Consider the following 25,028-nt stretch of genomic DNA (forward strand, 5'->3'; position numbering starts at 1 on the left):
TAAGAGACAAGGTCTCGTTCTGTCGCCCAGGCTGGAGTGCAGTGGCATAATCACAGCTCTCTGCAGCTTCGAACTCTGAGCTGAAGTGATCTTCCTGGCCACCATGCCCAGCTAATTTTTTAGAAATTATTTTTCATAGAGACAGGGTCTCGCTGTGTCGCCCAGGCTGGTCTCAAACTCCTGGTCTCGAGCAGTCAAACTCCTGCCTGGATCTCCCAAAGTGCTGGGATTACAAGTTTGAGCCATGGCGCCTAGCCATAAAGATAGATTTTTAAAGTACCTTGGCCATTTGTTCATCTGCTTTAATATAGCTGCATAGAATACCCACTCCCAGAACTTCAGACTTTTGGTTAGGTAACATAGTATATTTTCCCCCTTGCATATAGCGATAGATTTTTAAAAGAGAGAAAATCCAAAAAGAAATAACTGGGCTTAAAAGCAAGCATCTCTGTGGACCAGAAATAGAAGAAAAACAAAGTGATGAACAGGACTAAAGCCATATCCTACACTTCTCTACAGGACAGTGGCAGCCGGAAAGTGGGTTCCTGCATGGTAACAAGACCTTAAAATTGTGTCACTGGAGAAGGACGTGCAGTTCCCGCTGAGGAGAGACTTGGCCACTCCAGGACAACACAGGACTACAAGTCAGGAATTTGAAGATGAAAAGTGCTCAACAGTGATAAATCCTAAATGTTTCACTGAACAACCTTTCAGATAGCCTTCTTGAAGTTTGCTGAATTATGGCTATAAGGACCACTCCCCACCCCTGCTAGGTATGGAGAGGTCATCTCCTCTATCTGAAGGTGACCAACATCTCCAGTTTTTCCAAATTCCCTAAGGGTTTTGAGACCACACCTTCCCACAGGTACTGTAACTCCACCTGGCCAATAGGAATTTTCCAGGTTTACCCTTAGGTGTTTCGAGATATGGTCTCAGAATACATCATGGGAAAATTACATTTTGGGGTCAATCCTGTATACCAATTCTAGGTTAAAAGCATGGGGACCACCATGGTTCAACATGAGCTGACCCTTGCATTGAAGAGTACTGATACCATTCATGCCTGGGGAAGGAATAGAGGGAGGAAGATATGAAGGGCACAGTGAGAAGTGAAACAGTCACATAACAAGCTCTGTTTATGATCCCGCCCTAAAATGATTTCATTTTGCAAAGGTCAAGGATAGAGTTGAGTTTCATCACCCCTATATAACAAAGGAATAGGGGAAGGATGCAAAAATAATACACCAAGGGATATTAATGTGTATGCACCTGATCCTCATCCTGTAGTCCCTCACTGCTCAAAGTGTGGTCCTTAGAGCAGCAGCAGCAGCATCACTTGGAAGCTCGCAAGAAAAGCGGAATCCTAGGCCCCACCCAACCCCAAATCAGCGTCTGCATTTTGACAAAATCCCGGGAGACTCACAAACACATTAAAGTTAGAGAAGCACTGCTAACATCTTCCTCTGTCATTCCCTGGGTCTGGGCTACTCTAGACTCTAATAAGACATTTCCAAAATGATGTGGAAAATAAGACCACAGACTAGGGATTTTTTTTTTTTTTTTAGATGAAGTCTCACTTGCCCAGGTTGGAGTGCAGCGCGATCTCAGCTCACTGCAACGTCCGCCTCCCGAGTTCAAGTGATTCTCCTGCCTCAGCCTCCCGAGTAGCTGGGATTACAAGCACATGCCACCACACCTGGCTAATTTGTGTATTTTTAGTAGAGATGGGGTTTCACCATGTTGGCCAGGCTGGTCTCAAACTCCTAACCTCAGGTGATCGTCCCACCTCGGCCTCCCAACGTGCTGGGATTACAGGCGTGAGCCACCGCGCCCAGTCAGACTAGGGATTTAGAAGCAAGACTTTGTCATTTATAAGAACACTGCAGAAAGGAACAAGAATGACCCAGCTAGCCACTGAAGACCACCTCTGAAACCCATCAACATGACCGGCTTTCTATAGGAAAAGTCTCCACAGACTCAAAAAGTCTCTAGTTTCTTGCCCTTAGGAAGGCATGCCCTGGGAATAATAGTTTGGGGACAAGAGAGAGTAGAGTGTTTACTGTCCTATCCCCCATTAAATACATGGCAGAACTTCCCCAGGGAAAGCCTATCATACTGACATTAACTCAGTACCTGTTTGAACTTGGAGAGCATTCAGAATTCTCATCAGTCAAATGGCCAGAGCTGAGAAGGATAGCTTGTTTTGTTTGTTTTTGAGACAGGGTCTTGCTATGTCACCCAGGCTGGAGGGCAGTGGTGCAATCCCGACTCACTGCAGCCTCGACCTCGTGGGCTCAAGCAATCCTCCCTCCTCAGTTTCCCAAAGTGTTGGGATTACAGGCATGAGCCACCACACCTGGCTAATTTTTGTATTTTTTGTAGAGACAAGGTTTTACCCTGTTGCCCAGGCTGGTTTCCAACTCCTGAGCTCAAGCCATCTGCCCACCTTAGCCTCCCAAAGTTGTGGGATTACAGGCACATGCCACCACACCTGGCTAATTTTTATATTTTTTTGTAGAGACAGGATTTTGCCATGTTGCCCAGGCTTGTCTCGAACTCCTGGATTCAAGCAATCTACCCGCCTTAGCCTCCCAAAGTACCGGGATTACAAGCGTGAGCCACCGTGCCCGGCCTGGGATACTTTCTAAGAACCAAGGAACTATGTAGAAAATCTTCGCCGGGCACAGTGGCTCACGCCTATAATCCCAGCACTTTGGGAGGCCAAGGTGGGCAGATCACGAGGTCAGGAGATCGAGACCATCCTGGCTAACACAGTGAAACCCCGTCTCTACTAAAAAATACAAAAAAGTTAGCCAGGCGTGGTGGCAGGCGCCTGTAATCCCAGCTACTGAGGAGGCTGAGGCAGGAGAATGGCGTGAACCCAGGAGGCGGAGCTTGCAGTGAGCCAAGATTGCACCACTGCACTCCAGCCTGGGCGACAGAGCAAGACTCCATCTCAAAAAAAAAAAAAAAAGAAAAGAAAATCTTGATCTCTATTCAGTAACTTTAATACGTATATTAATATGTTCTTGTTTTTGGAACAATCGTCAAATCAAGCAAAAAGTAATTTTATTTTGTTAATCAAAATAAAGAGAAAAGTAGACAATATTTAGAGCATCAAAAGAATTTAAATTAGAACATCTTGAACTATTGGAAATATGCATTTGAACTCATGTCTTTAAGAGGAAAATAATTATCTTTCCTAGCTCTTTCACTGAGATGGCCTCAGAGTAGCCTTACCCCAAAATGCACCTGAGTGCTCAGATTCTTGAATGGGTGCTCTTCTCCTCATTACAAGGAACTAGAAATCCTTGGAGAAATCACTGATTCTGGTGTTCAAGAGATACCAGATAAGCTGGAACGTCTTATGCTAGGAAGCAGGAGAAGCTTCAAAGAAAAATAGGTCCAGGCAGAAGGATGCAGGAGACAAGCTAGAAGTGCCAAATCAGGACGATTTGAGTATCAAATTGAAATACACCCAATTATGAAGGTACCCAATTTTCAAGAGCCGGCTGGGCGCAGTGGCTCACACCTGTAATCCTACCACTCTGGGAGACTGAGGCGGGCAGATCACCTGAAATCAAGAGTTCAAGACCAGCCTGGGCAACATGGCGAAACCCCATCTCTACTAAAAATACAAAACTTAGCCAGGCGCAGTGGCATACACCTGCAGTCCCACCTACTCGGGAGGCTGAGCCAGGAGAATCACTTGAACCCAGGAGACAGAGGTTGCAGTGGTTGCAGAGGTTGATTGCACCACTGCACTCAAGCCTGGGTGACAGAAAAAGACTCCATCTCAAAAAAAAAAAAAAAAAAATGAAGAGCCATGAAATCCATGGTCATCCTCAATAAAATTTAAATATTCGAAAAGAATGTAGGATAAAATGTGTTACTGCTGAGTCTCGTCATTTGGTTATGTTTGTATTGATTCATTTGTTGTATTGATAAAGATTAGTAGGTGGCAAATTCTTCCTTTAGAAGGTTGTTTGTGACCCAAGAGGGCATCAATACAAAGACCCTAAAGCTGGGATTCCGAAGCACAGAGTCGCGGGAGAGAACCAAAGCCCATCGCATCTGGTTTAAGACTCCTTCAGAGTTGGATCAGCCTAAAAACAGGACATGGTACAAGATTTTATTCATTCCAAAGATTGTAAAAATTAAATTCATCCTGAGAATTTATCAGTCTATGTGGGAGCTACAGACTTCTATGAGCAAGCAGAGGTAAGTAATGTTTTAACTTCAATTAAAAGAGGCTAAGAGATCATCTTCCTTCTTTTGAATTTAATTTTTTTATTATTTTAAAAGACAGGGTCTTGCCCTACCACCCAGGCTGCTCTTGAACCCCTAACCTCAAGCTGTCCTCCTGCCTCAGCCTCCCAAAGCATTGAGATTACAGGCATGTGTCGTGCCTGGCCTCACCCTCCTTGAGATTTCAGAATTGTTGACAGAATGACAATAAGTAGGATTCACTGTCTCCTTAAAGACTGAGGAAAGAAACCCAGTGAAACCTCTGATGGACAATGGCCTCAGTTAACTAGGACAGTAACTGTACAGTATCCATCTCCTAATCCAGTAAAACTGAGTTACATATAGAAAGGCTTGAAAGAAGCAAAGCCATAGATTTATATTTCTGTATTAATAAGGAATCTATGCATATTTTTGGTCTTATATATACTTGAAGTGTGTTAGAGTATGTGGCTGTTTTAAGTACATTCTTATAACTAATTTGAAATGGGTACTTCTATATTGAAATCTTACTGAGTTTATGAATAGTATTGAAACATCTAAGGGAATATTATTAGGTTTGCCATATTAATATACTGAATCTGCTAGATTGATAAGAATTATATAATCAGGCCACTGAAATGTATAAAAAGGAAATTTAATTTAAAAAGGACTTGGGGGCAGACACAGTGGCTCATGCCTGTAATCCCAACAGTTTGGGAGGCCAAAGTGGGAGGATCACTTGAGTCCAGAAGTTCATGACCAGCCTGGGCAACACAGGGAAACCCCATCTCTATGAAAAAAAAAAAAACAACATTTTTTTAAATTAGCCAAGCATGGTGGTGCATGCCTGTGGTGACAGCTTCTCAGGAGGCTGAGGTAGGAGGATCACTTGAGCCCAGAAGGTCAAGGCTTCAGTGAGCTGTGATCGCACCACTGGTCTCCAGCCTCAGTGACAGAGAAAGACCCTGTCTTTTTTTTTTTTTTTTTTAGCAGCTCTGGAATGAGAATAGGTATTTGTAACACACATAACTGATAAAGGATTCATATCTAGAATATACAAAGAACTCCAAATCAATGAGGAAAAGTCAGAAAACCAAAAAAGGAGGACAGCTAAAGCTGAAAAAGCACTTCAAAAACAGACTGTACCCAGCTGTCTGATAAACATGAAAAAGTATGCAGTCTCAAAGTAGGTCCAAATTAAGACCTTCATGAGAATTGGTATACACCCATCGGTTTGGCAGAAATTCCCTTCTCAAGCCCTGGAATTCTGGGCTCTACCCCCATTGCTCAAAGATCTGACCATTTTCCATTTCCATCCCTTCCATCTTTCTGCAGTACCTGGCATTCCTGACCATGCTATTTCTACCAATCAACAAAAACTACTAGATACTCAGAGGGGATTTAATACAGAGAGTTGGCTACAACATGACAAAACACCAGACAAGGGAGGGCACTGTGGCTCATGCCTGTAATCCCGGCACTTCGGGAGGCCAAGGCGGGTGGATCACCTGAGGTCAGGAGTTTGAGATCAGCTGGCCAACATGGTGAAACCCCGTCTCTACTAAAAATACAAAAAATTAACCGGGCATGGTGGCAGGCACCTGTAATCCCAGCTACTTCGGAGGCTGAGGCAGGAGAATCGCTTGAACCTGGGAGGCGGAGGTTGCAGTGAGCCAAGATCATGCCCTTGCACTCCAGCCTGGGCAACAAGAGTGAAACTCCGTCTGAAATAAATAAATGAATAAATAAATAAATAAACAAACGGACACACACCACAGAAGGGACAGTGAGGCAACCCAGGGAATAGAAACAGCAGAAGCCACGACCCTCTGTAGGGCTGAGGGCACACAGCACAGGTCAAGTTACCGTCGCCCGGGATCCAGGGTCCCCTGGTGGAAGCTGGAACCCACAGATCAGTGCTGTGGGAGATGGAGCCACAGAGAAACAACTGCTGCTGGAGACATCAGAAGGGGAAGAAGGTGGAAAAATACTGTAGCCGCTCCACACCTCCAGCCCAACGCCCCATGGCGGAACTTCACTAGAGGCCCCATGGCAGAAGGGCCTCCAGGAACCTCCTTGTGGACCAGAGGAGAGAGAGAGAGAGGCGGCAGGAGGCAAGGGTGTGTCTAAGAACAAACAGGCCACGGCCAGCCCCTGGCCTTCCTGAAACTCCTCCCTTGGGTTCTTTTAAAATTCAATATTCTGCTTCTGTTCCAGGGTTAATGGGCTGAACTGTGTCCCCCCAAATTCTAATGTTGAAGTTCTAACCCCCAGTACCTCAGAATGGGACTGCATCAGGAGACAGGTACTTTAAAATAGTCATTAAGGTAAAATGAGGTCACCACCTAATCTGTTATGACTGGTATCCTTATAAGGAGAGGAGACTAGACACAGACATGCACAGGGGGACAATCCTGTAAGGACAAAGGGAGAAGACAGCCATCTCCAAGCTAAGGAGAGAGGCCTCAGGAGAAACCAACCCCGCCCACACCTTCATCTTGGACTTCTAGCTTCCAGAACTGGGGAAATGAATTTCTGTTGTTGAAGCCCCAGTCTGCAATACTTAGTTATAGCAGCCCTTGCGAACCAGCACATGCAAGTTCTCCGTCTCTGCCTCTAACCCCTCTCTCAACTGTCGGCCATAAGTGAGCCTCTGCCCCCAACTTCTGGCCTCCTCTATGTTCTCTTCCTTGGCAACCTCTGGCAGTGACGCTCAGTCCTCATGGCCAGCTCTGGCCTCTCCCAGGCTCTGGCGCCGCAATCATCTCTTCCACTTGTCTCTGCTTGGATAGTCTGTCAGCATCTCAAAGGCAACATGAATAAAACCAAATGCATTTTTTCCTCCCACAAATTATCTCTTTATCCTGATTTCTCTTATCTCTGTTCATGACTTGTTCACCTTTTCACTAGGACCCAGAATTCATGCATCTTGGAGTCCCAACTTCTCCAGCCCCTGTGTCTTGTTTATTTCCATAGCAGTTGGTAGGCGGGACCTCCGCACAGTCTCACATGGTCCCTTCTTTCTAGTCCAGGCCCAGCTCAGCCCTCACCAGAACAGGCACTAGCACGACAGCCTGCTGGATGATTCCCAGTGCCCGTCCCCTGTTTCCCACGGTTCTGCCTCATCCAGCACACTCTGCACTTGACTGCCTAAAGCACAGCGCTGATCCCATCACTCCTGCTTCTCAAACTCCTGCAGTGCCTGCCCCCACCCCAGAAAGTGCAGGCAGTCTTGCCTGGCATTCAAGACCTTCCACTGAGCCTAAGCAACATAGTGAGACCCCATCTCTACAAAAAATTTAAAAATTAGCCAGGCATGGTGGCACGTGCCTATAGCCCCAGCTACTTGGGAGGCTGAGGCGGGAGAACTGCTGGAGCCCAGGAGTTCCAGGATGTAGTGATCCATGTTCATACCACTGCACTCCAGCCTGGGCAACAGAAGAGACCCCATCTCTAAAAAGAAAAGAAAAAGACCTTCCATTGGACCCACCTAACCGGGTCTCCCTCCTTGGCAGCCATTCACTTATTCCACATTCATTCTGCACCTCCTGCACACGAGGTGCTATGCCAATTACTGGATACATTTAATCCCTCAACAACTCTGCATGGTGACCATTATTGTCCCCATCTTGCAAAGGAAGAAACTGAATTTTAGAACAGTTGAATTTTAGAACTTGAGCTCCCATAATTAGGTGGGGAAACTGATGTTTGAATTTGTGTCCTTTTGGCCCCAAAGTCCTTCTCTGGATAAACTAGGCAACCAAGAGCAAAGAATGCTCTATACCCGACAAAAATAGAAATGAAACTCAAGATCCAAGACGCAAGAGTGGCAGAAGGTTCAAGGTGCACCACTGCCAGCCCTGACAGCCTTTGTATCCAGGTCAGTCGAACAGGCCAGGATTGTCCCCAACTTGGACACATCTAAAAAGCTGCAGGTGGGATGTCATCAAAATCACCTGGGAAAACAACCTGCTCTGAAAACAGAGGCATGATCCAAAAGACAAAGAGGTTTGTGATACCCTTTCTGTACAATAGCTGACTATCAGTAAGTCATTACTGTTTTAAGGAAGTCAGTCACACACACACACACACGCATACACACACAGAAAAATACAAAAGTTAGCTGGGCGTGGTGGTGTGCACCTGCAATCCCAGCTACTCGGGAGGCTGAGGCAGCAGAATCATTTGAACCCGGGAGGCAGAGGTTGCAGTGATCCAAGATTGCATCACTGCACTCCAGCCTGGGCAACAGAGCCAGACTGTCTCAAAAAATAAATAACAATAATAATAATAATGTTGCACCAATGTCAGTTTTGGTAAATCCATGGTTGTGTAAGATGTTAGCATTAGAGGAAGCTGGGTGAAGTTTCAAAGAACTCTCTGTACTATTTCTCTTTTGTAAGCCTAAAATTATTTCAAAATAATAGGTGATAAAAATTAGAAGGTGACATTCCACTGAATTTCATCAGCATTCCTTTTTTCCCCTCTTCCGAACCAGCCATGTGATCTTAAGCAAATTATTTCATCTCTCTAGGTCACAGTTTTTCAACTTAGGAAAAAAAAGAGGGACACAAGCCAGATCATCTCTAACTTCCCCTCAATCTCTCAAATTCTGTGGTCCTCATACATTTACAATATGATGCAATCTACAAACATTTGATATTGGTGCTCCCTTATTCACCTTCATATCCCTGGTATTTAGCATTGTGCCTATACATAGTAGGTGCTCACTGAAAGTTTTTGCAACTACCTCAAAAACTGAGGTTCATACCTCAGTTTGTAAAGTGACGTAGAACTGCTAGCTCTTTTACCTAGTTGACCACTAGAGAGCGAAGCGGTCACAAATTTTTTCTCTGTTAAAAGCAAATTTATCTTCGTCCAGCAGAGGGGAGTGGTCCTTTATATTTCAGGCATGTAAAAATCAGGTCCTGGTTGGGCGAAGGGAGACATCTGTGAGCAGTTTCCTGCCTATCAGACAGGCCCTCCAGAGGGGTGATCAGTACCATAAGCTTCCAGGTAAGCACATGGGGCCACTGCCCCCACCCTCCAAAACACCCTCAAAAGTCTAAACCACCTCAATGGATGGGAGATTGCTCTGCAAATGGGGGAGCCCCACTCCTAATATGTTCATCATTGTCTTCCTAACAATTGTGACTCATTTCTTGAACAAATGTTTCACTTTTAAAGGGTTTGCACAGAGGCAGCTTTAAGAGGTCAAATAAATGAATGTGGAAGGAAATTAAAACTTTTACAACCACATGAAAAAGGCATTAGCCAGTCATCCTGCCCAGCAGCCCAATATTGAGCCTGTGTGAGTTGCCATTTGTGTAGTGAAGCAATAGAGGCCATGGTCTGGAATCAGAAACCCTGGGTTCAGATACTGCCTCTGACCCCCCAACTCCCCAACAAAATGCACACATTCAGTGGCCGTGTGACCAGGGCAAATGCCTCTCGTTCCACAGCTCCAATGCAGGAATAATAATAGCATCCACCTGGCGTGGGTGGGCGGGTTCACAGAGAACAGCCACACAGGGCTAAGAGTGCAGACTATTGTGACCCAGCAACTGCCCACCTGGACAGAGTGAACAGGAAGGGAATAGAAGGGCAAGGCGCTTTCACTTCATCCTCATGAGCGCTCTTCGTGGGGAAACTATTACACAAAGTCGGGGTGGGGAGTTCCTTCCCAGTAAATCGAGTTGCCTTTTTCAGGCACGGAAAAGCCCATCTGCCTGAATTTTCCTCAACTGGTCAATCATGGTGCCAGAAGTCCCAGCCACTTGAAGTGCTCCTTCAGGTTAAGTTACTTTATCTGCCAACTGTGTTAGTTTAAACAAGTCAGTTTCCAAGTCCTACGCTGCTGCTTTTATCATCCCATTAATTTATAAAACTAAGAATAGGGGCCAAACGCGGTGGCTCACGCCTGTAATCCCAGCACTTTGGGAGATCGAGGCGGGTGGATCACCTGAGGTCAGGAGTTCGAGACCAGCCTGGCCAACATGGTGAAACCCCATCTCTACTAAAAATACAAAAAATTAGCCAGGCATGGTGGTGCACACGTAGTCCCAGCTGCTCAGGAGGCTGAGGCAAGAGAATCACTTGAATCCAGGAAACAGAGGTTGCAGTGAGCCAAGATTGTGCCACTGCACTCCAGCCTGGGCAACAGAGCAAGACTCCCACCTCAAACAAAAAAAAAAAAAAAAGAAAATTAAGAATAGGACCCCACAGTGTGGGAAGGAGGCTGGAAGCGTCCTGATTAAACTGCAGCCTGAGGACTGCTGGGTGGGATCCTGTAGAGCACACTGAGCCCTGAGAAGGGGGCAAGAAGAGCCCCAGGGTGCAAGGCCAGAGACTAGCTGGGGCAGAGAAGAGTGCGAAGCTGGCAGGACTGAAGGGTCGGGAGACCCTTAAAGAGACCCTGTAGCAGATGCCTTGGGAATGTATGTGTCACCGAGCAAAGCACATGAAGAGAACTGTTCAACAGCGGACTCAGCTGGGAACTCCAGACACTGCAGCAAAACCAGCACAGATGCATCCTCTCCTGTGGCTAAAAGCTCCATGAGGGGCCAGTGAGTCACATGACAACCGAATTTCTCCTCTGCCAACCTGAACATATTCTGGGACTGAGACTTCCGTACTCAGGGAAAACCAATCACACTGCTTAAAAGAAAAAAAATTGGCCAGGTGCGGTGGCTCACGCCTGTAATCCCAGCACTTTGGGAGGCTGAGGCGGGCAGATCATGAGGTCAGGAGATCGAGACCATCCTGGCTAACACAGTGAAACCCCGTCTCTATTAAAAATTCAAAAAAAAATTAGCCGGGCATGATGGCGGGCGCCTGTAGTCCCAGCTACTGGGGAGGCTGAGGCAGGAGAATAGCATGAACCCAGGAGGCGGAGCTTGCAGTGAGCCAAGATCGCGCCACTGCCCTCCAGGCCTGGGTGACAGAGCAAGACTCAGTCTCAAAAAAAAAAAAAAAAAAAGAAAGAAAGAAACTACCTGTTATAAACCCTTGATGCTATAAATTTAATGGAGCTGGAAATAAATTCCCTGGAAAGACTATGGTGGGAGAAGGGGGGCATTACCTTCATCCGTTTACATTCTCCAGCCATGGGAACTAGCTCCTTTGTTTTCCCTGAATTTATGTTTCTATAGAGGCACCCAGGATTGAGTCTCCTCTAGGGGGGTCCCATGAAGCTGCCATGCCCCTCTGTTGATACACCTTGCTTTGCAGGTCAATTTGTGACTTTTAAAATGGTTTTATGCAAACGACATGTTTAGCCCAAATGCACTGCAGGTAGCTTGTGATAAAACAGCAATACGGACCAGGCACAGTGGCTCACACCTATAATGCCAGCACTTTGAGAGGCCAAAGCAGAAGGATCACTTCAGGCCAGGAGTTTGAGACCGGTCTTTGCAACATAGGGAGACTCCATCTGTACAGAAAATTAAAAATTAGCCAGGCGGCCAGGTGTGGTGGCTCACGCCTGTAATCCTAACACTTTGGGAGGCAAAGGCGGGCAAATCACTTGAGCCTGGGCAACATGGTGAAACCACATCTCTACAAAAGTAAAGAAAATTAGCCAGGCATGGTGGTGTGTGCCTGTAGTTCCAGCTACTCCTGGGGAGGTCGAGGCTGCAGTGAGCCGCAATCATGCCACTTGTACTCCAGCCTGGGCGACAGAGCAAGTCCCCATCTCAAAAAAAAAAAAAAAAAAAAGGCTGGGTGTGGTGGTCCCAGATACTCAGAGGCTGAAAAGGGAGGATTGCTTGAGCCCAGAAGTTCAAGGCTGCAGTGAGCTGCGATCACATCAATGCACTCCATCCAGCCTGAGCAATGCAGTGAGACCCTGACTATATTTAAAAAAAAAAAAAAAAAGGAAGAAACAACTCAACCACAGGGCTAGTATGTTACTGGGTTATAAAATGATAAAGTCCTAAACAGAGAATTAGCCCGTTTCCAGAAGAGGCCAAGAACAGATGATACAGCTGAACTGAACTCCTGCCTGTACAGCTCGTTTTCTACAAGATTCCAGACCTGGAAGATGATGGCATCCAGCCCCCATTGAAGCACCTCGAACAAGAAAAACGCCGAGTCCGAAGAGCCAGGCCTTGAACACACGATTCCTGTCTATAAATAACTCCCCCTGGGGAATAAAAAGCAGGATCCAAGGCAGGAAACCCGAGCCGTGGAATCTGGTAAGTTCTTAGGAAACCCACTCATGGGCCTGAGTCCCCCGTGGAAGCGGCGACTTCGGCACCTGGACACCCGAGTCCCCAGAGCCCCGGGCGGCCGCGCGTCCCTACCTGCAGGCCTGATACCGGCCGCGGAGCGCTCGTGGCCGCGCTCCCGCCAGGCTCCGGGACCGCTGAAACGCACCCAGGGGGGTGAAGGCGTAGTCGCCAAGGACAGCGCAGATGGCAGCGGAGGCATGGGAGCCGGAACCTACCGTGGCAAAGGGCCAGGTCAGGACGCCCCTCGGCGCAGCCCCAAATCCTGCCCACGCCCCAGCCCCGCTCAGGCCGCGCCCCTGCCACCTCTGGCCACACGGGCTGAGACGTCTGGCTCCTGCAGAGCGCACTTCCCGCTGCCCTTCTCCACTGGCTGCTCAGGCCCTGCCTCGCCAGCACGGCATCCGCGGGGGATCCCTACCTGTCCTTTAGGGCTTGCCTCATAGGTCAAACGTCACCTCCCAGGGAGGTATGGCCTGCCCCCTAGCCAGGTGGGCCCCTTCCACGCTCGCCTGCAACACCACCCACCCACCTTGATAACTGCTTGTAAAGGTTGTACTGCTTTCCCCCTTGAGACTGCAAACCTTCAAGGGCAGGAAATGGGTCTGTTTTCCTGGCAAAATAATTAAGTTGGCTTAAGGTTTTGCTGAATAAAATGAGTGACAGACAAAAGTAGCCAAATTTGGCACTGCTGATGGGTTATTTGGTGAAGGAGGTGCAATGTATGGGCTTAACTAGTTATTCTGGGTTTCTTTCCCCATGTTACTCCTCCCTAATTCTGATGAGGAACTGAGAGCTGAATCTATTAATCTATTAACTCTTAACCTTCCTTTTCTTTTTTTTTTGAGACGGAGTCTCACTCTGTCACCCAGCCTGGAGTGCAGTGGCGCGATCTCAGCTCACTATAACCTCCGCCTCCCAGGTTCAAGTGATTCTCCTGCCTCAGCCTCTTAAGTATTGGGATTACAGGTGCCCGCCACCATGCCCAGATAATTTTTGTATTTTTAGTAGAGACAGTGTTTCACCATGTTGGCCAGGCTAGTCTCAAACTCCTGACCTCAGGTGATCCACCCACCTCAGCCTCCCAAAGTGCTGGGGTTACAGGTGTAAGCCACTGCATCCGGCCTTAACCTTCCTTTTCTAAAGGCACTACCGGACTTCTCCTGCTACCCTAAGGATGGAGTCCTAATTCTGCCACTGGAACCCTGAATGCTTCACTTTCAGCACAAAAATTTCAAGCAAAGACTTGCAGCCTCTCCTTCTCGGTTTAGGGGAATGGGGGAATTCTTTAATCTGTGGTGGGACACACATGATGTTAATTAGAATACTCTCTCCCAAAGAGGAGGAAATAAATAGGAAAATGAATCAAGTATGATGCCCGGGAAGTGTTTATGGATGTTGTGCAGAATAGCCCTACCACAAAGAAAATTTCAAATGAGACATCCTATCACTGCTGGGGTTTCTCATAACACAAGAACTGAGGCTAGGTATGGTTTTTATTTTCTTGCTTTATAAGAATATTATTCAATAAGCAGATTTCCAAGCCTTGCATTCTTTCTATTCAATGTTTCTAAGATTCACACATACAATTTCGCAAAGCTGCATTTTATTCACAAATATTCTATTTGTGATCACATCCTACTTTGTTTAGCCATTCTCCTGGGGATCAACATGGGGTTATCTCCAGTTTGTTTCCTCTAACAAATAATATTGTTCTGAACATCCACTCGTCTCCTGGAGCCCCTGGGCAAGCATTTCTCTGGGTGTGGACCCATTACTACACCAGGCATACGTCCAGCAAGCTAATTAATGTGCAGAATTAAGAGATAACGCTAAACTGTTTTCCAAAGCAGTTATACCAACGTACACTCCCATTAAAAGTGACTTTTGTTTTTGACTCAGTATTTTTCAGGTCAAACACATTTTCCTTTCAATTTTAGATTTATACTGATTTTCACAAACTGTCTTGGAGAATTATGAGGTCCTCAAACACAAAGCTTCATATTGTGGTTCTTAGTCAAGAAAATCTCCTAGAGGCAATGATCCAGCTAATTACAGATCCCCTATTGTCCACGTCTAAATTTACGCATTGTAGCTGGGATTAGACCCATGAATCCTAGGACAATGCCAGGGGTGTCATTAACTTAAAAACTCTGGCAGGCCAAGTGCAGTGGATCACGCCTGTAATCCTAGCACTTTGGGAGACTGAGGCGGGTGGATCACGAGGTCAGGAGTTGAAGACCAGCCTGGCCAAGATGGTGAAACCCCATCTCTACTAAAAATACAAAAATGAGCCGGCCATGGTGGCACGCACCTGTAATCCCAGCTACTCGGGAGGCTGAGGCAGAGAATTGCTTAAACCCGGAAGGCGGAGGCGGAGGTTGCAGTGAGCTGAGATTGTGCCAATGCACTACAGCCTGGGCGACACAGTGAGATTCCGTCTCAAAAACAAAAACAAAAACAAAAACAAAAAAACTCTGGCGTAAGCATGGTGTGGAGAGTGTCTGCAGTAATATGAGAATGCTGGGCACAACAGCATAAGCAGCTGCCTTCAGAATCTACCGCTCTCGCCTCCCACGGTCCATACAACCTCTTATTTTCTTATTTTTTAATGTTTGTTTATTTATTTATTTATTGAGACAGAGTCTCACTCTGTCACCCAAGCTGGAGTGCAGAAGCACGATCTTGGCTCACTGCAACCCCCGCCTCCTGGGTTCAAGTGATTCTCCTGCCTCAGCCTCCGAAGTAGCTGGGACTACAGGTACCCACCACCACACCCAGCTAATTTTTGTATTTTTAGTAGAGATGGGGTTTCACTATGTTGGCCAGGCTGGTCTCGAACCCCTGACCTCAAGTGACCCGCCCACCTCGACCTCCCAAAGTGCTAGGATTACAGGCACGAGCCACCGCGCCCAGCCTGTGAAGGCTTTAATAGTAACAATCCTTATAAAAATGATTTTTTTGGCCGGGCGCAGTGGCTCACGCCTGTAATCCCAACACTTTGGGAGGCTGAGGCGGGCAGATCACGAGGTCAGGAGATCGAGACCATTCTGGTTAACACGGTGAAACCCAGTCTGTACTAAAAATACAAAAAATTAGCCGGGCGTGGTGGCGGGCACCTGTAGTCCCAACTACTCAGGAGGCTGAGGCAGGAGAATGGCGTGAACCCAGGAGGCAGAGCTTGCAGTGAGACGAGATGGTGTTACTGCACTCAAGCCTGGGTGACACAGCGAGACTCTGTCTCAAAAAAAAAAAAAAAATTTTTTTTTTTAAGACAGGGTATATCACAGGCTGGAGTGCAGTGGTGCTATCATAGCTCACTGTAGCCTCAAACTCCTGTGCTTAACTGACCCTCCTGCCTCAGCCTCCCAAGTAGCTGATACTATATGTACAAACCACCATTGCCCGCTAATTATTTTTGTATTTTGTATAGAGGTGGGTTCTTGCTATGTTGCCCAGGCTGGTCTCGAACTCCTGGCCTCAAACGATCTAACCACCTTTGCCTCACAAAGCCCTAGGATCATATACATAAGCCACCACACCTGGCCAAGAATGATTTTTTTAAATTGGAAAATTTTAAATGTTCAATAAGGAACATATTAAGCAAACTGTGGTAGAGTAGTCCCCCCTTATCCACAAGGGGTATGTTCCAAGACCCCCAGTGGATGCCTGAACCCTATATATATTGTTTTTTCCTATTACTTACCTATGACAAAGTTTATACGTTAGGCACAATAACAAATTAACAACTAATAATAAAATAGGCTAATAATAAATAATAAAATTAAATAAAGTAGGAATGACTAGAACACAAGCACTGTGATACCACAACAGTCGATCTGATCACCAACAGAGCTACTAAGTGACAAATGGGAGAATCTGCTGGACAAATAGATGATTTGTGTCCCAGGTGAGACAGAACAGGAAGGTGTGAGATTTCATCATGCTGTTCCGAACCGCACACAATTTAAAACTCATGAATTATGTTCTCACTTCTAAGTGGGAGCTCAATAATGTGTACACGTGGACACAGAGAGTGGAATAACAGGCATTGGAGGCTCAGAAGGGTGGAAGGGGTGAACAATGAGAAATTACTTAATGGGTACAATGTACATGATCAGGGGTGATGGCTGCACTCAAAATCCAGACTTCACCACTTCCCAATATACCCATGTAACAAAACAGGGGCACTTGTACCCTCTAAATCTATCAAAATTAAATAAACAAATAAATCTTATGAAATGTTCTGGAATGTTCCATTTTATATTTTCTTTTTCTTGTTTTTTTTTTTTCATTTAATATTTTCAAACTGCAGTTGGCCACAGGTAACTGAAACCTTGGAAAGCAACAGCACAGCTAAGGGGGCAATTACTATATATCCATTCAGTGGTACAAAGTATAACTTTCTTTCCAGAACCATTTGAGATTAAATTGCAGAAACCATGACCCTTCACCCTAGTACTTCAAGCTGTATTTCCTAAGAACAAGAATATTTCTCCAACATAACCACACTGCAATGATCAGATGCAGAAAATTTAACACTGCAATATTCAGATTCAGGTATCAGCATCCATCCAATGCTAATAACTGCTATTCACATTTAGTCAATTGTCCCAAATAACATTCTTGCTAGCAGTATTATTTTTCCCAATTCAAGGACACACATGTCATTTAGCTGTCATGTCTCTTTATTCCCTTTTAATCTAGAATAGTTCCTTAGTCTTTCATGACCTTGACATCTTTTAAAAGTCAGCCCCGGCTGGGCGCGGTGGCTCACGCCTGTAATCCCAGCACTTTGGGAGGCCAAGGCGGGCGGATCACTTGAGGTCAGGAGTTTGAGATCATCCTGGCCAACATGGTGAAACCCCGTCTCTACTAAAAATACAAAAATTGGCTGGGCACAGTGGCTCATGCCTGTAATCCCAGCACTTTGGGAGGCCGAGGCGGGCAGATCACGAGATCAAGAGATCGAGACCATCCTGGCCAAAGTAGTAAAACCCCATCTCTACTAAAAATACAAAAATTAGCTGGGCGTGGTAGTGCGCACCTGTAGTCCCAGGTACTCAGGAGGCTGAGGCAGGAGAATCGCTTGGACCTGGGAGGTGGAGGTTGCAGTGAGCCAAGATCGGGCCACTGCACTCCAGCCTGGGTGACAGAGTGAGACTTGGTCTTGGGAAAAAAAAAAAAGTTAGCCCCATTATATTGCAGCTGGTCCCTCAATTTGTGTTTGTCTAATGTTTCCTAAATCCAATTCAGGTTATGCATTTTTGGCACAGGATGTCAGTTCAAATTGATGACGCTGACTTTGTTCACATGGTTAAGGTGGTTTCCAGAAGAACCACTATAAAGGTTCCTTGTATATGTTTGTAATTCATACGTAATCTGTGGAGTGAGGCTTTGGCATCTTATTCCCCAGTGCTATGGTTTGAATGTATTCCCCAAGTGCATGTGTTGGAAATGTAATCCCCAGTGCAACAGTGTTGAGAGGTAGGTGATTTGGTCATAAAGGCTCTGCTGTTATTGCGGGAGTGGGCTCCTGATAAAGGGATGAGTTTGGCCCCTTCCTTTCTCTTTCCCTTGCTCACCCTCTTGCCCTTCTGCTTTCCACCATGAGATGATGCAGCCAGAAGGCCCTCACCAGATGTGGCTCCTCAATCTTGGACTTCCCAGCCTCCAGAACCATAAGGCAAATACATTTCTGTTCATTATAAATTACCCAGTCTCAGGTATTCTGTTACGGAAGCATAAAACAGACCAAGACACCCAGTAAGCGCCCACCTGAATCAGTCATGACTGCGTTAGTTGCAATGTGGTAACTTTTCGTTTGTTTTTTGTTTTTTGAGATGGAGTTTCACTCATTGCCCAGGCTGGAGTGCAATGGTGCGATCTCAGCTCACCACAACCTCCGCCTCCCGGGTTCAAGTCATTCTCCTGCTTCAGCCTCCTGAGTAGCTGGGATTACAGGCATGTACCACCATGCCCAGCTAATTTTGTATTTTTAGTAGAGACAGGGTTTCTCCATGTTGGTCAGGCTCAGGTGATCCATCCGACCTCAGGTGATCCACCTGCCTTGGCCTCCCAAAGTGCTGGGACTACAGGCATGAGCCACTATACCCGGCCTACAATGTGGTAACGTTTTCTGTATGATTAGTCAAATGCAGTAGTGAGAAGGGGGAAAAGAATAAAACAAAGAGTTCAATCTGTAACTGACCATGAACAATCAATTGAGATAACTTGCTACCTTCAGACTAGCCAACTTTTCCAACTCTGTTGTTCCTTCAGCAATCATTAGCTGGCATTCTCCTCTTCTACCTCTGTTTATGTATTTGTTGGTAAGTTTATTTGCTTTTTAGTACGACTCTAGACTCATGGATTCTCTTTTATTCAACGTGATAATTCATTATTGCCATTATTAATTTTGATATTCAAATTGTTCCAGGTTTGGCCACTGGAGCCCCATCAAGCTGACCCCTGTGTCCTTCTGACCTGTCTCTATCATTCTTTGAGCACCTCCTTGTGTTTTGAACAAGCCACTCCTGACTCATCGTTGACCTTCCCTCCCCTTCCCACAATGAGCCATTTCTCCTAGGAGCTCTGACTCCTTTTAATGGACAATGGTATTTAGAAAACAAGATATGGGCACGAGGAATGCTCATTGCTACTTGGGTGGCCCTGCTCCCCAGCTCTCTCAGCAGACAGATCTTAGAAATAACTCAAGTCAAAATGAAAAGCAGGACAGGCACGGTGGCTCACACCTGTAATCCCAGCACTTTGTGAGGCTGAGGTGGGCAGATCACTTGAGGCCAGGAGTTCGAGACCAGCATGGCTAGCATGGTGAAACCCTGTCTCTACTAAAAATACAAAAATTAGCCAGGTGTGGTGGTGCATGCCTGTAATCCCAGCTACTCAGGAGGCTGAGGCAGGAGAATTGTCTGAACCTGGGAGGCAGAGGTTGCAGTGAGCCGAGATCACACCACTGCACTCCAGCCTGGGCAACAGAGCAAGACTCTTGTCTCCAAAAAAACGAAAAGTTGTGTTATCCACCAAGTTTCCAAGTTTCTCCACTATAAAGGTTCCTTTTTTATCTTTGTAATTAATAAGTAATCTGTGGAATCTCTCATTCCAATTCATGGAGCTCTTCTTTGCCTTCCTTCACTCCATATTTTTATCTTTCTTCTCTCATAGTGAGGATCCCAGCTCCCAAGAATATCATTATATTTACTTATTTGCTTAATCCTACAATACACAGAAAATATTTTCAGAATTGCTATACCAGATCACTACCAACTAAGTGAAGTACAAAATTTCTTTGTAGTTTTGTTTGTTTACACACAGGTGGATAGTCAAAGAGCTGTGTTCAAAGTTATTTGAGTTTGCCTTTCTATGACTAATTTACTATGCAGTTTAGCTCATTTGTTCACTTCTGTTTGTATTCAATTTTAGGTTTCCTTTCCCCCATCTTATGTTGATTTAGTTTTACTTTTTAAATACTAAAACATTAACATGTTTTGAAAAGTCAAAACTGCCCCCAAAAAAGGTATGCCTGGAGATGTGTCATTTCCTCTTAGACTTTCACCCCATTCTCATCCACCCACTGCAAGTAGCCAATTTATTAGTTTCTAGTTTTTTCTTCCTAGGTTTCTTTTTTCCCTTTTCTCTTTTTCTTTCCAAAAATAAGGAGATACTTGAATGTTTCACACAAAAAGTAGCCTAACACAGTACTCTCTGTTTAACTTTTGTTCACTTCCTAGTACTGTATACCCTAGAAATCACTCCACATCAGTTCAGAGACCTTCCTCACTGTTTTTTATACGTGCATTGTGTGGATGTACCAGGGTTTATTCACCCAATTGCCTATGTATTGGCACTGAAGTTGTTTCCAAAATTTTGCCATTGCAAACAATGCTGCAATGAGTGACCTTGTACATATATACACTTTTATACTGGTGTAGGCGTTTCTCCAGAGTAAATTCCTACCTGTAGAATTGCTGGGTCAAGGGGTAAATGCATATGTAGTTTTGTTAAACAATGCTAAATGTTCCTCTCTAGGAGTTGGACCATCTTGCATTCCCACCAGCGATGTATGAGAGCATCTGTTACCCCACAGCCTGTCCTGTTGCTTTGCACTTAGCAACGGGATCAGTTAGAACCGTGATGGTATCTCAGAGTACCCTGCATTTCTCCTCCTATGGGAGAAACGGAACATCTTTTCATTGAAGGGCCAGTTTTATGTCATTTTTGTGCAGATTGTCAGTTCATGTCTTTTGCCTATTTGGTCTTTGCTTCCCTCAATGTTTGAGTTATTTACATACTTGGGATCTTAACCCTTTATCTGTGATAGATGTTGCAAATATTTTTTCCCAGTTTGCCATCTGTCTTTAATTAATGGTAGGGGATTTTTTTTTCTTTTTCCTTTTAATTTTATTTTATTTTATTTATTTTATTTTATTTATTTTTTTTTTGAGACAGGGTCTCACTCCCTCACCCAGGCTGGAGTGCAGAGCCGCCATCTCTGCTGACAGCAAGCTCTGCCTCCCTGGCTAAAGCAATCCTCCCACCTCAGCCTCCGGAGTAGCTGAAACGAACTTTTCTTATTTTTTGCAGAGGGGTTTTCGCCATGTTGGCCAGGCTGGTCTCCAACTCCTGAACTCAAAGAGATTCTCCCACCTAGGCCTCCCAGCGTGCTGGGATTACAGGCGTGAGCCACAGCGTCTGGCCCATCTTTTTTTTTTTTTTTTTTAAATGAGACGGAGTTCGCTCTTGTCGTCCAGGCTGGAGTGCAGCGGTGCAATCTCAGCTCACTGCAACCTCCACCTCCCGAGTTCAAGTGATTCTCCTGCCTCAGCCTCCTGAGTAGCTGGGATTACAGGAGCACCACCAGCAGCAAGACCGACTAATTTTTGTTATGTTTAGCAGAGACACGGTTTCACCATGTTGCCCAGGCTGGTCTCGAATTCCTGACCTCAAGTGATCTGCCTGCCTCGGCCTCGCGAAGTGCTGAGATTACAAGCGTGAACCACCGCGCCCGGCCCCAGCTTCCGTTTTTTAATGTTATTATGTATCAATCTTTTTTTTCCGGGCACGTAGGCGCTGGGTCATTTGGAAGCCTTTCCCCACACGCAGGTCCTAGTCACCCGTGCTTTTTTGCGGCGGGTAGGCCCTGCGGCTCTGCCCCTAACATGGGCGCGGGGCACGCGGCCAGGGGCCCGTGGGAGGGTGACAGGGCGCGCGAACCCAGGTTCTCAGGCCGCGTCGCCGCGCGTGCGCACTGACAGCCGGGCCGAGCCAGCCCGGGTCCCGCAGGGAAGAACGCCAGCGGCGCGCGGAGGCCGCGCTGCCCTGGGCCGCTAGGTCCCTATGGCTGCCCCACCGGAAGCCCCGCCCCCTTCTGGCAGCTGGAGGCGGCTTTCCGGCCGTCCCGGCTGCAGCCCCGAGGCCTTGACTCAGGAGACGGCTGTTCCCTGGCAGAGGCCCGCGGTGGACTGCCTGACCCTCGCCCGGCCCCAGCACGCCCCCGGCGAGCGCCCACCCCTGCCCCGGCCCGCAGCGCCCCGACTTACTTCTGAGGCCGAGACGCGGCCGCTCCTGCGCCGGGTGGTCGCCCGCGAATCCCTGCCGCGCCGCGCTGCGCCCCCTCGCGGCCCGCCTGGTGGTGCAACCGGGCTCTCTGCGCAGGGCCGCGGGGCCGCCTGGCCTCCTCCTGCCCTGGCCGCGGTGCCGCGCGCTCGGGAACGCGGGCCTTTCGCCGCTAGCCAGCTTCTGCCTCTCGGCCACCTGTCCTCTCTCGCCCACGCTGCCTGGGAGGCGCGCTTCTGCCGCCTTCTTGCCGCGCTCGCTCTAGCCTCGCCCACTCCTGCGGCCTTACAGGGCCGAACCTCACCCTGCTCTGCGGAAGGCAGGCCTACACCTTCCCTCCGCGCCTTCCTCCCTGACCGGCACCAAACACCACGTTGCCCTTTCCAGCATCGACGACCTATTCCCCAGTTCTCTGACACCAGCTGAATTAGCACGAAACTACTGGTTAAGGGATTAGCCCAGGGAGACTGCCCTCCCTTCGCCAGCCACAAGCGGGGTGCCCAGAATGCCCACATTTCTACCCTGCCCACTAGAAACTGAGGGATTGCCACAGCTCCCGTGAGGTTCAGCAATTCCCTGGGACGACACAGAACTCAGGGAGACACTTTACTGTTAGAAGATTATTGTAAAGAACACAACTCGGTAACAGCCGAGTGCAAGAGATGCGCAGCACGGGGGGTGAAGGGCGGGAGTGCTGTCCTCACAGCACCTCTGTGTGCCCACCTGCCTGGAAGCTCTCCGAACCCTGTTTAAGAGATTTTTATCCAGGTTTCATTATGTCATTGGCCATTAGTGATTGAATTCAATCTCCAGCCCCTTTCCCTTCCCGCAAGAGGAGTAGGGACATGTTGGAGCTGAATGAAAGTTACAACCCTCTGATCACATGGTGTGTTGCACCAGCCCCACCCTGAATCCATCCTAGAGCCCGCAATTAGCCACCTCATTAGCAGAAACTGTGATTTGACTAAGGGAGTCGTTATGCATAACAAAAACACTCCTATTGCCTAGGAAATTCCAAGGGGTTTAGGAGTTCTGTGTCAGGAACTGGGGACAAAGACCAAATAGATTTTTTATACCAAACTCCCTAAACCAATAACCCAGTTTAATCGTGAGAAAAACATCAGACAAATCCCAGCAGAGGGACATTGTACAAAATAGCCAACCTAAAATCGGTCAAGGTTGTGAATGTGGTCAGAATCAAAATGGTGGAGTCATTTGTGTTAAAAGAGAGAGAGGAAAAAAAATGACAAATAGAGCTGGGGAAAGCCATGAAGAGGATTCTTGTTCCTAAATGCGTGATGTCACAAATGCTCATAAAAGATCAACACTGTCCACAGAGGCCATGTCAGCCTTCCCAAAAGAAGATTCCTGCCAGGACATCTGCCCGGCAATAGCCTGTCCAACTTCAGACTGGTATCACCCTGATCGATACTTGTAGCTGAGGCTAATTATCAAAAACAATATGTAATCCTCCTCATTTTTTCTTTAAAAATCTTGGTCTTCCTTTACCTCCCTGAATTTCACACACATAGCTTAAAATGGCCCACATGGCTCCATTGCAATGCCCTGTTCCCAAATAAATACCATTTTCTTTTAGAGAACCTCTCTGTTATGGAGGTTGACAAGGTCACCAAAACCAAAGAGTGTGAGGAACTGCCCCAGCCAAGAGGCATCTAAGGAGACATGATGGTTAAATGTAAGTGGTGTCCTAGATGGGATCCTGGAACAGAAAAAGGACATTGGAAGAAAATGGAGGAAATTTAAATAATGTACCAATAATATCAATAATATAACATACCAATGTTGGTTTATTAATTGTTAACAAATGTGCCATACTAATGTAAGATACAAATATGAGGAAACTGGTTTATGGGAACTCTCTGCACTATCTTGCAAATTATCTGTAAATCTTAAACTATTCTAAAAATAACGCTTTAAAAAAAAATTAGAGCTGAGTGTCATGGGCACACCTGTAATCCCAGCACTTTGGGAGGCCAAGGTGGGAGGATCACTTGGGCCCAAGAGTTTCAGAGCCAGCCTGGGTGACACAGTGAGACCCCATCTCTTAAAAAAAAAATAGCCAGGCATGGCAGCATGCGCCTGTAGTCCCAGCTACTCAGGAGGCTGAGGGGGGAGGATCTCTCGAGCCTAGGAGGTTGAGGCTGCCGTGAGTCAAGATGACGCCACTGCACTCCTGCCTGGGCAACAGAGCAAGACCTTGTCTCAGAAAAGACAAGAATCATAAATAAATAAACAAGTAAACTAGAAATAAGCCAGATGTGGTGAGGCATGCCTATAATCAGTTATTTGGGAGGCTGTGGTGGGAGGATAGCTTGAGCCCAGGAGACCAGCCTAAGCAATATAGCAAGACTCCCTCTGAAAATAAAAGGAAAAACAATTACAAAGATTTAAAAGCCCTTCAATTTTGAGGATCCACCTTCTTTAAACAGCAGAGGGAGAAAGTGTATAAATTGAGTGACATTCGCTGGAATTAGGAGATCCGGAGTGGAAATTTCCAGAGAAATTCCAAAAATCCTGGTGAGAAGAAAGGAATAGCCATAGCAGGCCCTGAGAATACAGAGCTTCCTAGCCAAGTCAAATCTGTCCCATCCTTCTCCCACCTCCACTCCCCCTCCCCTGGCACCAAGGGGGTCAGCAGAGGGAGCAGAAACCTTCAGCCACTCCCCTTCCTGCAGACCAGCAGCCCCAGCCCTGACCACAGCTGGCTGGCCTTGGAATGAAGCTTGAAGGACTGATAAATACCTGGGACTGGACATACTAGTTTCTGAATTGAGAACAAGTTTGTGATTTAAAGTGATCTTGGCCGGGCGCAAATGGCTCACGCCTGTAATCCCTGCCCTTTGGGAGGCTTAGGCGGGCAGATCACCTGAGGTCGGGAGATTGAGACCAGCCTGGCCAACATAGCGAACCCCCGTCTCTACTAAACATACAAAAATTAGCCAGGCATGGCGGCTTGCGCCTGTAATCCCAGCTACT

The 25,028-nt window shown here is 46.7% G+C and overlaps 1 protein-coding gene and 1 long non-coding RNA gene across 3 annotated transcripts in view; one reads left to right on the forward strand and one right to left on the reverse strand.

Annotated features, from left to right (window-relative positions):
* The window catches only part of HLCS (holocarboxylase synthetase), a 237,071-nt gene extending 214,633 nt beyond the window's left edge, over nucleotides 1-22,438 (reverse strand). Inside the window, exon 1 of one of the 2 annotated variants that reach the window (XM_008977660.5) lies at nucleotides 22,016-22,438. The gene's annotated coding sequence lies outside the window, so the exon portion shown is untranslated. Of the gene's footprint in view, nucleotides 1-12,530; nucleotides 13,099-22,015 lie in introns of those variants that run through there. The other variant, XM_008977663.6, reaches the window with a different exon arrangement.
* LOC117977323 (uncharacterized) lies at nucleotides 3,756-5,961 on the forward strand. Its single transcript, XR_008622450.2, has 2 exons — nucleotides 3,756-4,221; nucleotides 5,563-5,961. It is a non-coding gene; the product is annotated as an uncharacterized LOC117977323 (long non-coding RNA).
* Nucleotides 22,439-25,028: the final 2,590 nt, after the last annotated feature.

The sequence above is a fragment of the Pan paniscus genome, chromosome 22 (assembly GCF_029289425.2).
Source record: "Pan paniscus chromosome 22, NHGRI_mPanPan1-v2.0_pri, whole genome shotgun sequence".
NCBI classification, from domain to species: Eukaryota; Metazoa; Chordata; class Mammalia; order Primates; family Hominidae; genus Pan; species Pan paniscus.